Genomic DNA, 15,708 nt, shown 5'->3' with positions numbered 1-15,708 from the left:
GCTTCACCGTGATTTTTTTACTGTAATTTTGATGTTTTCCAAACAAGTAGTTGCTCAAGTTAAATTTGTATTGAAAAGTCTCGTAAATACGATTCAAAATGATATGTATTTAACTTTGGATGGTCAACTTTATGTTTAATATTTATTAAAACATAAATTTTAGGTATAAATTATAGTTTATTTTATGGTCCACCCCAATTATTTTTCTGGTTCCGCCACTTATCTAACCCCAGTTCGTTATGTTTGATAACCAATCAAATTAAGCATCTTGATTGATAATGTGATCATTCGAATTTTAGACAATTACCGTTGAAATTAAAGAGATGCATTCAACCAAACGAAGACAATATATACTTATTTATTTTGACAAAGAAGACAACATAAAGATTAAGAGAAAGACAAAGGAAACTCTTTTACTTGTGTCGTTGTTGTTGTTAAGCATATGGCTTTGAATAATGTGGTCGTTCAAGTTTGGATCAAATAACCGTTGAAATAAAGAGAAGCTTATACCGCTGACAAAAGAAGAAAAGGTAAAGTTGCAAGAGGAAGTGCTTTTGCTTGTTTCTTTGCTGATATGATAGCAAATTAGTTTTCCGTTTAGTCCATATATACCATTTTTTTTATGTGAATTCTTCTTAGATAGTTAACTTTGATTGGATATTTTTCTTAAAAAAAAATAAAAGTTTCATTGGATATTTATACCTCTCATATAAAATTCATTCAAAATTAATTTGATTTTATCTTTAAATAAATAAATTCTATAATATAATATGTTATATATGATGAATATATATCTAATCAAATTTCATGAATACCACTTTATTCATCAATTTTTATTGATGAATAAATCCATATATTCCACCTTTTATAGAAATAATGAGGTCTTTTTTTGGTAGACGGGTAAACTATCTAGAGTAAATATATATTATTTATACAAACAAAAACTATTTAGGTACATATAAATCGTTTTGTCAACTGTCCTCGTGAGCTTAGCTCAGTTGGTATGGACAATGCATAAAAATATGCAAGGTCTGAGGTTCATATGCAAGGTCTGAGGTTCAAACCCCGGCCACAAAAAAAAAAAATTGTTTTGTCAACTCCCCTATAAAAACTATTTACAGTAAATATCTCTCAAAAAGCTAAAAAAAATTCTCTCAAAAAGCTAAAAAAATTAGAATAATGAGGTCTTTTTAAGTAATTTTTTGCACAACTCTATGGTTGAGTTTAGCCGGAGGCAATCAAATGGAACCGCTTAGGAGTAAATATAATCGTTTGGTCTTAATAAAAACATTATTTCTGAGGTTCAAACCCCGGCCACAAAAAAAAAAATTGTTTTGTCAACTCCCCTATAAAAACTATTTACAGTAAATATCTCTCAAAAAGCTAAAAAAAATTCTCTCAAAAAGCTAAAAAAATTAGAATAATGAGGTCTTTTTAAGTAATTTTTTGCACAACTCTATGGTTGAGTTTAGCCGGAGGCAATCAAATGGAACCGCTTAGGAGTAAATATAATCGTTTGGTCTTAATAAAAACATTATTCATCTTTTGCTAACTCATAGTTTATTTTTAAATCATGCTTTGGTTGTTATAAATTCAATTTGTATAAATTTAAAAGTGAATTCTGAATGTCAATTTTCATTTATTTTTAAAGATTGAATATGTTTTTCGTTCTAACTTAAAGGGACCTTCTAAGTTTACTTCTTACTTAGCACTTAGCTTTTATTGTTTTTTTATTCTATACAAAATTTTATTAATACAATTTTAGTCCCTGGTGTTAAGGCAACATGTATTTTTAAATGATGTTTCTTGCAAACAGGTTTAAAACATTATTAAAAGTTCATCCTTAGAAAATGAATTGAAAATTTGATTTCTAAGTCTATATTTTCGTTACTTTTATCCGTAACTTTTAGCGTTTGAAAATTCATATTTAATTCATCTCGTGTTATAAACTTTTAAATTTTAGTAAATAAACATTTTATAACGTTCTAAACATGTCAAAAAAGTCATTCAAAATGTTGCAAGTTTAAGGATAATCAAACAAATTTAGTTTAATGGGAATTAAAAACAAATGTAGGAAAATTTGTAGTAATTGAAAAAAGAATAAAAATTAAATAAGGACTAAACTTATAAGGTCCTCGTTTTATGTATCAACGGGATTGAAGGAGACGGAAAATCTGAAACAACATAAAAAAAAAAAAAATATCTAAAAGGACCACTTTGGCTAACCAAAATTTATTTGATCATCCGCTACTTGATTAGCTTTTTGATAGATATGTGTTACCAACGAACACCGGAAAAAAGATGACATAACACCTTAATCTGAGATAAGAGATGATGAAATGCATGTGAACAACTAACATCCTCTTCGATTATACTAATACAACAACAACAACAACAACAACAACAACAACAATCAAACCTTATCCCACTAAGTGGGGTCGGCTACATGGATCAAATGACGCCACAGTGTTCTATCAAAAACCATATTTAGATCCCACTAAATCTTCGATTATACTAATGGCAAAGAGAATCACTCTCTATAATGATCTGCTGAAAACCACGTTGCTTGACTATAGAAAGACCATGGTAAATATTCCATAATCCAGCACAATTTATCATTGTCAAAAAAATGCCCGAACCAATGAAATCTTCATCAGTTCGGTTTGGTTTGGTTTTTACTGTTTTTTAAAAAAGAAACCGAACCAAAATAGTCAGTTTGGATCGGTTCGGTTGATTGGTTTGTTTGAAAATACAATTAAAAAAAAATCCATATTTTCACAAATTTGTATTTCATGCATACAACCATACACCATACTCAAATATTTCATAGAATTTTGTTTTCCATGTTCTCTGTTTTTCAAACTACTTTGTATAACTAACATGAAAAAATTAACAAGAGATGGACGATCCCAGCGAAGATGAGGGGTGATGGGTTAGGTGTGACGGGCGGCTATTGTACTTTTTTAGTACATACGAACTAGAGTGTGAGTGATGAGATGAGATGAGATGGTGATGGGAGAAAGTGAATGAATTAAGGAGTATTTTATGTTGGACTATAATTTTTGAGCCTAATCATAAGTGTGTATGTGTGAGGAGGGATAATATTACTAAAATAGGAAGTGAGGTTAACATCGGTTCGGTTCATCGATTCATTGGATCTCAAAATTAAAAACCAAAACCCAAACCAAACTAGATCGGTTTAAGTTGCTTCGGTTCGGTTTTGAACCGAACCAAACAAGGTCGAATACTTTTTCGGTCTGATTCGATATAAATTTTCGGTTTCATCAGTTTTGTCCGAACCACTTACACCCATCAACACCTATACCTAGACTACAAGAAAAACCTACAAATTAAAGCACCATACCAATCAAGAAGAACACCTTCGAAAGAAGCATTACATTTTTTTTTTTTTTTTGACAAAGAAGGAAAGAAAGAAGCATTACATAGTGACTTGGCAACCGCTCAATCACAATAATCTTAATCCAATTTGCAGGAGGAAGAGACCGACTAACATATTGGTATATATGGTTTATGACTTTTTCAGGAACTATGACAGTTATCCATCTTCTCCAAAACAAATTAATTGAAAAGTTTTACGTGTAATTTTTTTTCTACAACCCGGTAAACCTTATTTTTAATAATGGCTTCACGACAAATATATTGTTGGAATGTTGACTTGTGTTCTTAAGACACAAGTTAATGGATTAAATACACAAATATTTTGTTCGAATCCGTGCATTGAATTTAATTTTTAAATTAAATAATTGAATGCATAAAATTTAAAAGAATATTTTTACGTTTTGATTTTTTAACATGTGTTCTTAGGGCACAAGTTAGCATGATCTTCACCCTTGTAATATAAGGTGAATGGTGAAAGATAATTGACGAGTTTTTCATTTTTAATAATGATTTTGTAGTATATTATGGTATTTAAAAAAATAGTTTTTTTTGGAAAAATAATTATTAGCTATAATTATGGTGTGATTCTTAAGTTTTTTTTTTAAACTTTATCATCGTATAAGTACTTACGTAATAATGTATTCAAACACTTCAAACTTTGTCTTTCAAAAAAAAAAAACACTTCAAACTTTGTAATCACAGTCAATTACTACAGAACATGAACATAAGTCTAATGGCCCCATTATAACATCATAATATTACGGCTAGGTGGCAAGTGGCAGCACATTTTCTCAAAACAGATTCATAACTTGACCAATTGCATCCACATATGTGATGATTCAACAACCCACAAAAATTCTTGACTTTGGTGGAAAACTCAATGATTATATATGTCTATTTATGTTTGTTCTTCTATGAAGTAATGTAGTATAACTTCCATTTCTCAATCCATTGTCATTCATGATTACAGAATTTGGTTAAACCAACAAGTACTTAATTGTATATTGCAAACTCAGATTACGATCCGTCATATTTAGTCTGCTGATATAGAATATATTCAACCCTATATTAAAAGTTTAAAGTGCTTATAAAAAAAAATTGTGACAGTACTTTTTTTAAGATTACTTTTCTCATCCTACGTGTTTCTCACCTATTTTATTTTATTTTCAAAAATACATTTTGTTGGGATTATATAATTTGAATTCTTTTATAGGGATTTTTAGATTGTATAAACTGAAACCTTGTTTTACCCAAAACTTTGGATTATATAATCAATAGATGACATAATTAAAAATGATAAAAAATAAAATCAACATAAAAAAAACATAAAAGCAAAGAGACAGACATGATACAAATTCTTATTTTATTAAATAGGTCAATATTTTCATAATACATTTACATGCATTAACAGAAACATTATTACAATAAACTATTTGGCACCTAAATCTAAATCTTTGGTAGAAGAAAATGAAGGAAGGAGGTTGGGTAAAGGTTTGTTTTCTCTCCCATTCTAAGAACAAGAGTAAAGCTAAACATGATGGAAAAAAGGAAACTCTAATGAGCAACCTTACACCCAGCCAGACCAAACTTACACCCAAACAAAAGCCGACAATTTGCAAAGTGGGACATTGCCCTTTGACCATTCATATTATCCTTAGATAAAAATAAAAGAAACCTTTCTATGAAAGGCCAACGGTAGAACATTATAGAATAAAAGAGAATGAGTGAATGTGAGATGTGATGAGAATTGTGAAGAATTTGTGGCTATTTATAGGGGAGAATTTGTGAAGAATGGTGCATAGAGTGTAACGGTTCATTAATTAATTAGGGTCGAAAAACCTAATCAAAATGGTCGAACCAGTCAAGGAACAAAAAAACATTTTGAATGAGTTAGTTTTGCTGACCAAGCCATTATACACACACGCTTGATATAGACACGTTCCAAGAAAAAATTCATTTAAAATAGAGTTTCTTTTGAATGAGTTTCTTTTAAATTCACACTCACTGAGTTCAAAGAATGGTGCTCTGACTCTTGATAGAGTTTGGGCCTCCACCTCTAGATAAATGGATCATCATGTCAAATAAGAGTTTTCTCATTGCACAAAAATATAAGCATGTGGTAGTTCTACTATCCATAAAAAAAAGAGCAATCGAAAACTTATTTTTCTTTACGCGGTGCACCATCACAAAAAGACTGAATCATGTGTCTAGCACATGTAAATGATAACCATTTTAAGATGGTAAAGTTTTTTTTTTCTATGTATTTAATAACTTAGTATTTAATGTTATCATTGTTTATGTGTAACCGTCATAAATTATATTACATGTATATCCGAAGAACAAGTATTTGATTTCTGCCACGTATGTATTATGGGCACAACACCATCAGGATGATTTAAAGACCTACGAGCCTAGATATGTCCATATGATGGTTAGTTATAATGAACTCAATCAGACAACGGGTAATGAGATAATCGGAGATGAAGACATCGTGATTGTTGAAAACCTTGAGAAGGGAGAGAAGGTTGTTGATGATAAGAAGTGTGACCTTCTAGTCTTTGGTATAATTATATATAATGAAAGTTTGTTAAATCTGGAAAGGTACAAATCCATTTTATGAGGTTTGTCAGAATCTGGGGGGATTTGGATTATATAATCCAAAAATCTGCAAAAATACGTTTAGAATATAATTGAACGGGGTCAAAATGAATATTTTTTTTTGAATCGGATCAAAATGAATATTTGAAAGGGCATATAAGAAGTTAAGAGGGTGGGAAAAAAATTCTCATAGTTGAATCGTCTTATTCTAAACAAGTATGAAATATACTAGGCTCAAGTCAATTGGTTGAAGGCTGAACCTATTTGGGCAATATCTCTAGAACTCGTAAGCATAATAATTTTTTACTGAAGGGTAGTATGTAAAATTAAAAAGTTAAAATTGATATTAAAAACTATACAATTGTAATTTGTTAATTAAAATTTTTATACTTGTAAAATTATATATTCTTAAAAAAAAAATAAAGGCAATATTACATAAAAATTAGTAGTTGCCAACTTAGCTTCATTTGACGGAAAATTATATATTCTTAAAAAAAAAATAAAGGCAATATTACATAAAAATTAGTAGTTGCCAACTTAGCTTCATTTGACGGAAGTCGTAAAAGGATGAATCTGTATAATGTTGTAAGACATAAAGGGCCAGAACAAATAAGAAAACTGAAAACTAAATCAGACATTAGGTTAAAAATATAAATGACGAAAAATTTATTTTTAACCTATTTTCCTCATTTACATATAATATATCAGTTGATTATTTGGTTTATTTTAAAAATATATAATGGAATAATTATTTAAATATGATTTTAGTCTCTGCAATTATAACAAGTTTCCATGTTTTGTAAGTTTTTTTTTTAGGTTCAATCCTTGTTTTTAGTCTCTTACATTGGTTTATTGGGTCATGCGACGTGATTATATTGGGCCACATATGACGTCGATCAAGATTGAAAACAACGCCTTTTGAATTTGCAAGAAATTTTTTTTTTGGTTACAAAAGGGCTAACAGAAAACAAAAAAGAACAGAAAAGAACAGAAACAGAAGCAAAAGAAAAAACTGCTAGCTCCTAACAAACAGCGTGCCTATCGCATCAGCTTTAAGCAGAGGAAGGAGGTCAGCTGGAGGCGAATGGTGGACAACAAGATGAGAATCTGAATTAGCACCCAATTTAGCAAAGAAATCCACACATTGGTTCCCCTCTCTTAAGGTGTGATGAAGAGAGATGTTCCGAACAATTAGCAAGTCCTTTGTATTCTGAATGAGGGTGGCATAGGTGTGGTATCTCGGGGTGTCATTCATGATGAGATTAACAGCAAGAAGGGAGTCCGAGTAGCACATTACATCATTCATGTTCAAATCAATAATCATATTCAGCCCTTGGTGGATAGCTGTTAGCTCAGCCTGCAATATGTCCGTCGAATTCAGGATGAAACCGGAAAAACCAGAGATGAACAAACCTGCACTATTACGGAGAATACCACCATAACCGGTGCGTGAAGGAGATCCCAGGCAGCTGCCATCAACATTTAGAATGAAGTCATGATGATTTCTGCTGTTCCATTTCACGAAACGGTCAGAATGAGTTGCGTTTTCCTCATTTTCAAAAGCCGAACTGATATTTGTAGCTGCTGAAACGATGTAGTTACACAGCCGAAAAAGAGACATGTTTTCATTATTAAGGCACATTAAGTTACGATGTCTCCATGTCCACCAAAGACCGGCTAAAAAGATATTCGAAAGGGAGCCAGACGTACCGAGCTTGATCCAATCGTAAGCAGATGTGGCTGTGATGAAATCATTACCTGTAAACCCAATTTTCTGCCATATGTTTCTAGAAAAATGACAGTCCCTGACACAGTGCAGGAAGGTCTCCTCTTCTTCTCCGCAGCGAGCGCAAATGGGAGACGGAGCTATGTTTCTGTGGTGAAGCAAGGAAAGAGTTGGTACATCATTTTGACAGGCGAGCCATACTTTTCCGGAACCTTCTGAAGGTGAGAAAAACACAAGAAGGGGGGTTGAATTGTGTTTTGAAAAATTCTTCGTTTCTCCTAAAAACTGAACACACTGATCAGAAGCTAAGTGAGACAGCTTCTGAAGTGATGATCAGAATCTAAATGCAGCGGAATAAAACAGAGAGAGAGAGAAGAAGAACGACACAAAGCAATTATACTGGTTCCTTCCACAATCCGGAAGTAGTCCAGTCCCCCTTGCACTTCCAAGGAGATTTCACTAAGAGTAATATCTGATTACAATTGCTCAAGCACACAAGCAAGAGACTTCATTTGCTCAAGCACACAAGCTAGAGACTTCCTTTGCTCAAGAACACAATCAAGAGACTTCCTGCTCAAGCACAACTGCAAGAGACTTCCTAACTAAACAAAATTACACAGAAAATTGTTTAAGGTTGAACACTTGATATACAATCAGAGGTGCTCACAATATAAATCAGATACAGACTCAATGGACTTAAGAATTTCTAAGATATGACTTGGAAACACAGAAATTCTAAGTGAATGCAGAACAATTTCAGCAGAGGTTTGGCACTTGTAAAAATGTTGTGAGTCTTTCGTTCAGCGTTCTTGCATTACCAAATCTCTAGGTCTTCACTCCTTTATATAGAGGTGTGAAAGAGACGTTGTGAAATTGCCAGCACACCAAAGAGTCGTTGTTGAAGCTTGATCTTTCACCAATGATATTTTGCCTGATTTGGTTGTTGTCCTATGAAGAACCAATTTGAAATCCATTCCTTATCCAAAGGAACATCTATGCAGGCGAAGCCGTATTCTGGGGCTGTTTCCTTGTCTTGTAGCGTGGACACAAAACAGAGTAGTGGAGAACGTGGTTGTACAATTCGTACAAAGTACAATGTCAACGCTTTCGTCCAAATTGCAAGCACATGCCTTCAAACACCTTTGAAATGACCGTTGCAATGTTCCACTAATTTTCTGCTGTGTTTTCGAATCCAATAGACAGCTTTTGCAATGTAGATTCTTCAATCTTTTAATCTTCTGCAAATCCAGTTGATCTTCAGCTTCTGGTGAAATGACTTCTGATGATGCAGCTTCTGATGATGCAGCTTCTGATGAAGCAACTTCTGCAGCTTCTGATGGTGCAGCTTCTTCAGCTTCTGATGATGCAGCTTCTGATAATGTGGCTTCTGGACCTCTTGTCTTCAGGAGCACTATTCTGCAGGAGCACTATTTCTTCAGGAGCAGCTTGACTTCAGGAGCGCTTTTACTTTCAGGAGCGTATTGCCTTCAGAATCATCTAAGCTTCATTTTCTTATGCTCTTTATTTGCTCATTCAGAACCAATTAATGATGTAATTTTTTAACTGTGGTCCTGTACACTTGAACAAATATTAGCTAGTCCAATTTACAATTTTTAATACCTTGTTATCATCAAAACTCTTTTAAGGTTCATTGTTAAACGCATTTTGTTCCAACAATCTCCCCCTTTTTGATGATGACAAACAATAGTATTTAAAATTGATCAATTGTTGTTAATCTAATTAACAAGTTGACCTTGGGGTTCTGAGGTTTGTAAGCTCAGAGTCTGAGGTTTGTAAGCTCTAACTCCCCCTGAGTCTGATAGTCTTTAAGGCGAGGTTTGTAAGCTCCCCCTAAGTTCTATCCAGGTTAATTAAATTCATTTTTCGCACAATAATATCAGAGCTAAAAAAAATTGAAAGAATTGACTTATAGATAAGAAGAATGGTTCAATTAATTTTTATTTGAAATTTGATACTTCCCCTTTTTTGATACACCAAATAAAAAAAAAAATAGAAAGTTTCAAAATTTTCAAACATTAATTAATGGGGCTCAGAGCCTTTAAATACTATCACATATACTCCCCCTTTTGTCATTAGCAAAAAGACATAAACAAAAAGAAGAGATGAGAAAAACATAAGATTAAAGGTTCAGAGCATAGTTTAAAGCATTTTAACCATTTTCAAAGATTAAATAAACAGTCATAGCAAGCATTATTACTAAAGCAAATAATAACACACAAGGTATAATCAGTTAATGATAATCAGAAGCAAGAAGAATTCAGAAGCATATAATATCAGAAGCGAAAGACTAAGTCAGAAGCAGAAATGTACATAGAATATCAAAAGCCTAAAAAGACAAAAGAAAATAAGCTAAAAGTGTGCAACTATGTGTTTGGCTTATTTCTCTAAAATCTTCTTTAGAAGCTCTTGAACATCAACATACTTCTTGTCCATATCTTTTCTGTAGTTGTCTTCTCTGATCTTGGCTTCTTGCATGTCAGCTTCCAACTTAGATATCTTCAGCTTCTGCTCTAGTAGCTCTGTTTCCAGCCTCTCATTTTCTTCTTTGAGCACCTTGTTCTCCTGAGCTAGAGCCAGGTTAGGTGCATCAAACTTTTCCAGGATCTCAGAAGGAATGATCAGATGCAGCTCCTTAGGCAGGAATTCATCAGGTTCTCTGCCTCTGATACTGAGTGGATTCTTCACCCAAGTACCAAGAATTTCTACATCTCCAGCATTCTCTTCAATTCCATTCAACCAATCTTCCAGCTTCTGCTTGGCTTGCTCTTGAGCCTCAATGCAGGAATCATGCAGCGCTGAAATCAGGTTGATGACCCTTTCCTTGATCCTTCTCCATTGCTTCTGATAGCTTATTGTATGACCCAAGTCATTTCTACTTGCTATCAGTCTGAGAACTTCAGAAGCAATATCTTCCCACACATCTTTTAGTACTTGAGAATCCAGATAAATGGTGGGAGTTGAAGGTTGTTTAGAGGGTTTTGGAGGGGGCTAGGGGAACAATTGGTAGGTTTGATGAAGATTGGTCATTTGTAATTGATGATTGGCTAGTTGATGGTTGGTCAGGAGTGGGGTCAACTACCATATCAGAGGCATGATCATTTTGATCATCCTCAGAGTCTGTGTCCATATCACATACACCAGTATGGTGGATGATCTTGATGACTTGAACTGGTGAAGAAGATATGGAAGCAGAGGTTAGCTCAGGAACAATGTGTTCAGGAGTGGCAGTTTCAGGTTCAGGTTCAGGAGTGGGTTTAGTAACTGGTTGTTCAGGAACAGTATGTTCAGGAACGGTCTTTTGAGGAGAGACTTGTTCAGGAACAGATAGTTCAGGAACAATTGGGGGTGATGAAGTTGTAGGGGGTGAAGATTGAGGGGGTGAAAAGGCTTTATCTGGTGAAGGTTTTTGTTATGGGGGGTCTTCTGAAACAACTTTATCAGAAGCAGCTGCTTCTGGAGTTGTCTCAGAGGCTTTCTCTGAGGTTGTCTCAACATTTTCTGGTATAATCATGTTGAGGGGTTGAATGTTAAGAGGTTGAGGGTTAAGGCGAAAGATATTATTGATGACTCTATCTCTCTGCACATCCAATTCAGTCAACTTCTCATTGATTATATGACCAACTGGTTCATAAGTGTTTGACTGAGATGGCTTTGTGTTGGTATTGGTTGATGTTGACTGGCGTTTTACTGGTTTTCTAACAAGTTGAGTTATGGGTATATCATCATCAGAATCTGAAGATGATGATGAGGATTTTGAAGAGGGTGAAGGAGAGTCACTGGATATCTCATGTACTACAGGTTCTGAGTGTGTGAAAATATTACCTGTCATAGAAGGTTCTGAGCAATCAGCTGACTTCATTTGATCATCTGCAACAATGCCAGAAATTGTAAGAAGTTGTGATGCTTCTGTCATTACCCTCTCTTGAAGTTCAGAAGCAATCTCCATAGCTTTTCCAACAGCTTCTGACACATTAGTAGTAGCTTCACCCTTCTCAGAAACATGAGGAAAGTCCTTGGTCCTCCTTACTGCTGGCTTCCTCTTCTTCTTTGGTACTACAGGTTGATCACCAGTAATGCCAACATCCATGATCAACCTAGAATCCATGTCTTCAATAGCTTCTTCAATTGATGGTACTGATGAACCACCAATCTTGAGCTTGTCAGAAGCAATTCTTGCCTTCTTAACAGTCTTTTCAACCTCCAGATATTCTTCTGCAGTAATTTTCCTTTTAGACCTTCTGCCTTTTGCTAGAGGCACTGCACCACCAAACATTTCTTCAGGAACTTCATCCAACCTGATGATCTTGTTGGTTGCCTCATAGTGTTCCTTGATGTATCTCATCTGCACTTCAATAGGATCCTGTTTGCAGATGGGTGGAAAATCTCTCATAAGATCAGATACAACAAGAGATTCACTTAGATCAGTGTTAAGTTTGGTGACCTTGGTGATCAGCTTCATATTCTTGAGAGTTTGAGCATTTATGAATGCTCCAGTCTTTGTATCCAGCAGCTGATCTGTGTAGCCTTGAGCTCTGCTTAAATAGTCCAAGACACCTCCTTGATAGAAAATCTCTGATAAGAGTCTTCCATAAGGAACCCAGGGTTTATCCAGTAGCTGACTCTGTTTTAGACACTCTATGAGGTACTTGAACATATATTTGGGCACGTTCACCTTTTCCTTCTTGATGAAGTGCTGGAGAAGGACCTTCTGAGCTAAATTTGGTTTCACACTGTCACCACATGGAAACAGGTTCTCATTCTGAATCTTCAGAAGCATCTTAGTTTCCATGCTCAATTCAGCATATTTCTTCTCCTTCTCAGAATTGTATATCACCAAGTTGGCTTGCTTTTTCCAAATGCGTTTTTCAGCAGCACCTGAAAGATCAATTCCAGAGTAATATCCAGAAGCTTCAGCCTTAAGAACAGACTCTATGTGCCATTGTGCAATTCTCACTGGAATACCGCAGATGCTTGATCTGATTTCATCTTCAACAAACGGCGCAAGACCCATTTCTTCTCTTGATTTTCCTTCCAGTTCTGGATAGAGCAGAACCATATGACTTTCTTCAGCTATGGATGCAGCTTTGTTATAAATTTTTCCTCTAACCCAGAAGTGCCTGACCAATGCTTCATATGTTGGTCCATTCAACATTTTGAAGTAATGCATGAGTCCTTGCTCTTCATAGTAGCTTCTGATCCAACACTTATGAAAAGTCAGAGAATTGAAATCCACTGGATTCTCTATCTGAACTTGTAAATCCCATTCTTCCAATTTCATGCTTCTTCCTCTGTAGTCATATTCAGGAACCATATGTGAAGTAGATACTGAAACTTATCGTTGCGAGCTTGATGATGTCATTTGATGATGATTGAAGAAGATTTAGAGAATTTAGGGTTCTAAGGTTTTTGCGCTTACTTCGCAAGAGGTTTGAGAGCAAAATGTGTTTGTTGTGAGTGAGTAGTGTGTGAATTGAAAAAGTGTTAAAAGTAAAACGATTGCAATTCAAAAGAGACAAACAAACATAACATTAATGACAAAATTGGGGGCGCGTGAAAAGTACTTTCAAAGCTATTAAATCATCATTGCCCTTTTAGTTATACACCAACACATACAGGCCACGTAAGAAGTTCACACAGTAACTACCAAGTTAGTGGGCCAGAAGTTACTTTTAAAAAGTAACTCCCAACGTTTCCACTAATTCAACTATTTGAAAGCAATAAATCCAGCTTCTGGACTTCAGATGCTGACGTCATCATCAGAAGCGAGTTTTCCTCAGAACCTCAATAAAGAGCTTCTGATGGACTACTGCTTCTGAACTAACTTCAGAACCTAAAATTCTATTCAGGAGCAAGCAAACATCTAATCAGACACGTAGTGCATGTTCAAATTTTTCTTTATAAAATCATATCTTTCAACAGTTAAAGGCTTAGTAAATATATCAGCCCATTGATTTTCAGTATCAATGAATTGTATATCTAAAATTCCTTTTTGAACATAATCTCTGATAAAATGGTGTTTGATCTCAATGTGCTTAGCTCTAGAATGCAAAATTGGATTTTTAGACAAACAAATAGCAGCAGTATTATCACAATAAATGGGAATACTGTTAGCAGTTATCTGATAGTCTTCCAACTGATGTTTCATCCAAAGTAGTTGTGTACAACAACTTGCAGCTGAAATGTATTCTGCTTCTGCTGTAGACATAACAATAGTTGTTTGTCTTTTGCTAGCCCAGGATATAAGATTATCACCCAGAAATTGACAATTGCCACTGGTTGACTTTCTTTCAATCCTATCACCAGCATAATCAGCATCACAGAATCCAATTAGCTTATAATCTAAGGATTTCCTATAAAGGAGTCCAAGATTAGTTGTTCCTTTCAAATACCTGAAGATTCTCTTGACAGCAGTCATATGAGATTCTCTAGGATCTGATTGGAATCTTGCACACAAGCATACACTGAATAAAATATCTGGTCTAGATGCAGTAAGGTATAACAAAGAACCAATCATACCTCTATACAGCTTCTGATCTACTTTAGCTCTTTCATCTTCTTTGCTTAAGGTGCACGTAGGGTGCATTGGAGTGTTCATCACTTTACAATCTTCAAGTTTGAACTTCTTCAGAAGCTCCTTTGTGTACTTTGATTGATGAACATAGACTCCATCTTTGCATTGATTGATTTGAATGCCAAGGAAGAACTTCAGCTCTCCCATCATGCTCATTTCAAATTCATCCTGCATTAACTCAGAAAATTCCTTGCAAAGAGATGCATTAGTATAACCAAATATTATATCATCAACATATATTTGCACAACAAGAATATCTTTCCCAAGGGTCCTTCTGAAGAGTGTAGTATCAACCTGTCCTCTTTTAAAATCATTCTTGATTAAGAAATTACTTAGTCTATCATACCAAGCTCTGGGAGCTTGTTTCAAGCCATATAGTGATTTCTTCAGTTTAAAAACATGGTCAGGATGTTTAATATCATCAAATCTAGGAGGTTGCTTGACATACACTTCTTCTTCTATGACACCATTTAGAAATGCACTCTTGACATCCATTTGATATAATATTATGCCATGATTAACTGCATTGGAAAGAAGTAACCTGATTGCTTCCAATCTTGCAACTGGAGCAAACGTTTCAGTGTAATCAATGCCTTCTTGTTGACTAAACCCTTGTGCAACAAGCCTGGCTTTGTTTCTTGTTACTTCACCTTGCTCATTCAGCTTGTTTCTGAATACCCATTTTGTTCCAATAATGTTCTTGTGCTGAGGTTTGGGTACCAGATCCCACACATCATTTCTTTGAAATTGATTCAACTCTTCTTGCATAGCTAGGATCCATCCATCATCTGAAAGTGCTTCATCAACTGTTGTAGGTTCAATCATTGAGATTAGTCCAATCATTGACTCTACTTGTCTGAAATGTGATCTTGTTCTTCTTGGACTATCTTTGTTTCCAATGATTAGCTCCTCAGGATGTGAAGACTTGTGCTTGAATGTGTTTCTGGGAGGATCTTCTTGATGTGAGCCATCTTGTGCTTCATCAGAAGCAGCTTCATCTTGTGCTTCCGATGTGGGTTCAGCTTCTGGACTGTCTTCAGACTCAGCTATCTGATCAGGTTCTGGAGTAACTTCAGGAACCTGTATTTCTGCAAAACTTTCACCTTACTTTGAAGTTTTATCTTCAAGCTCTTTGTCATCAAATTTAACGTGCATAGATTCTTCAACACAGAGTGTTTCTGAATTATACACTCTGTATGCCTTTGACCTTTCAGAGTAACCTAAGAAGATTCCTCTTTGGGCCTTGGCATCAAATTTCTTTAGGTAGAGCTTGTTGTTCAGAATGTAACATGTACATCCAAATTGATGAAAGTAAGAGATATTGGGTTTTCTTCCTTTAAAGAGTTCATATGCTGTTTTCTCCAAAATAGGTCTGATATAGATCCTGTTTTGA

The sequence above is a fragment of the Medicago sativa genome, chromosome 1 (assembly GCF_051527215.1).
Source record: "Medicago sativa cultivar Bolivia chromosome 1, Bolivia_mono, whole genome shotgun sequence".
In the NCBI taxonomy this organism is placed as follows: domain Eukaryota; kingdom Viridiplantae; phylum Streptophyta; class Magnoliopsida; order Fabales; family Fabaceae; genus Medicago; species Medicago sativa.
This window is presented reverse-complemented; position numbering follows the sequence as displayed.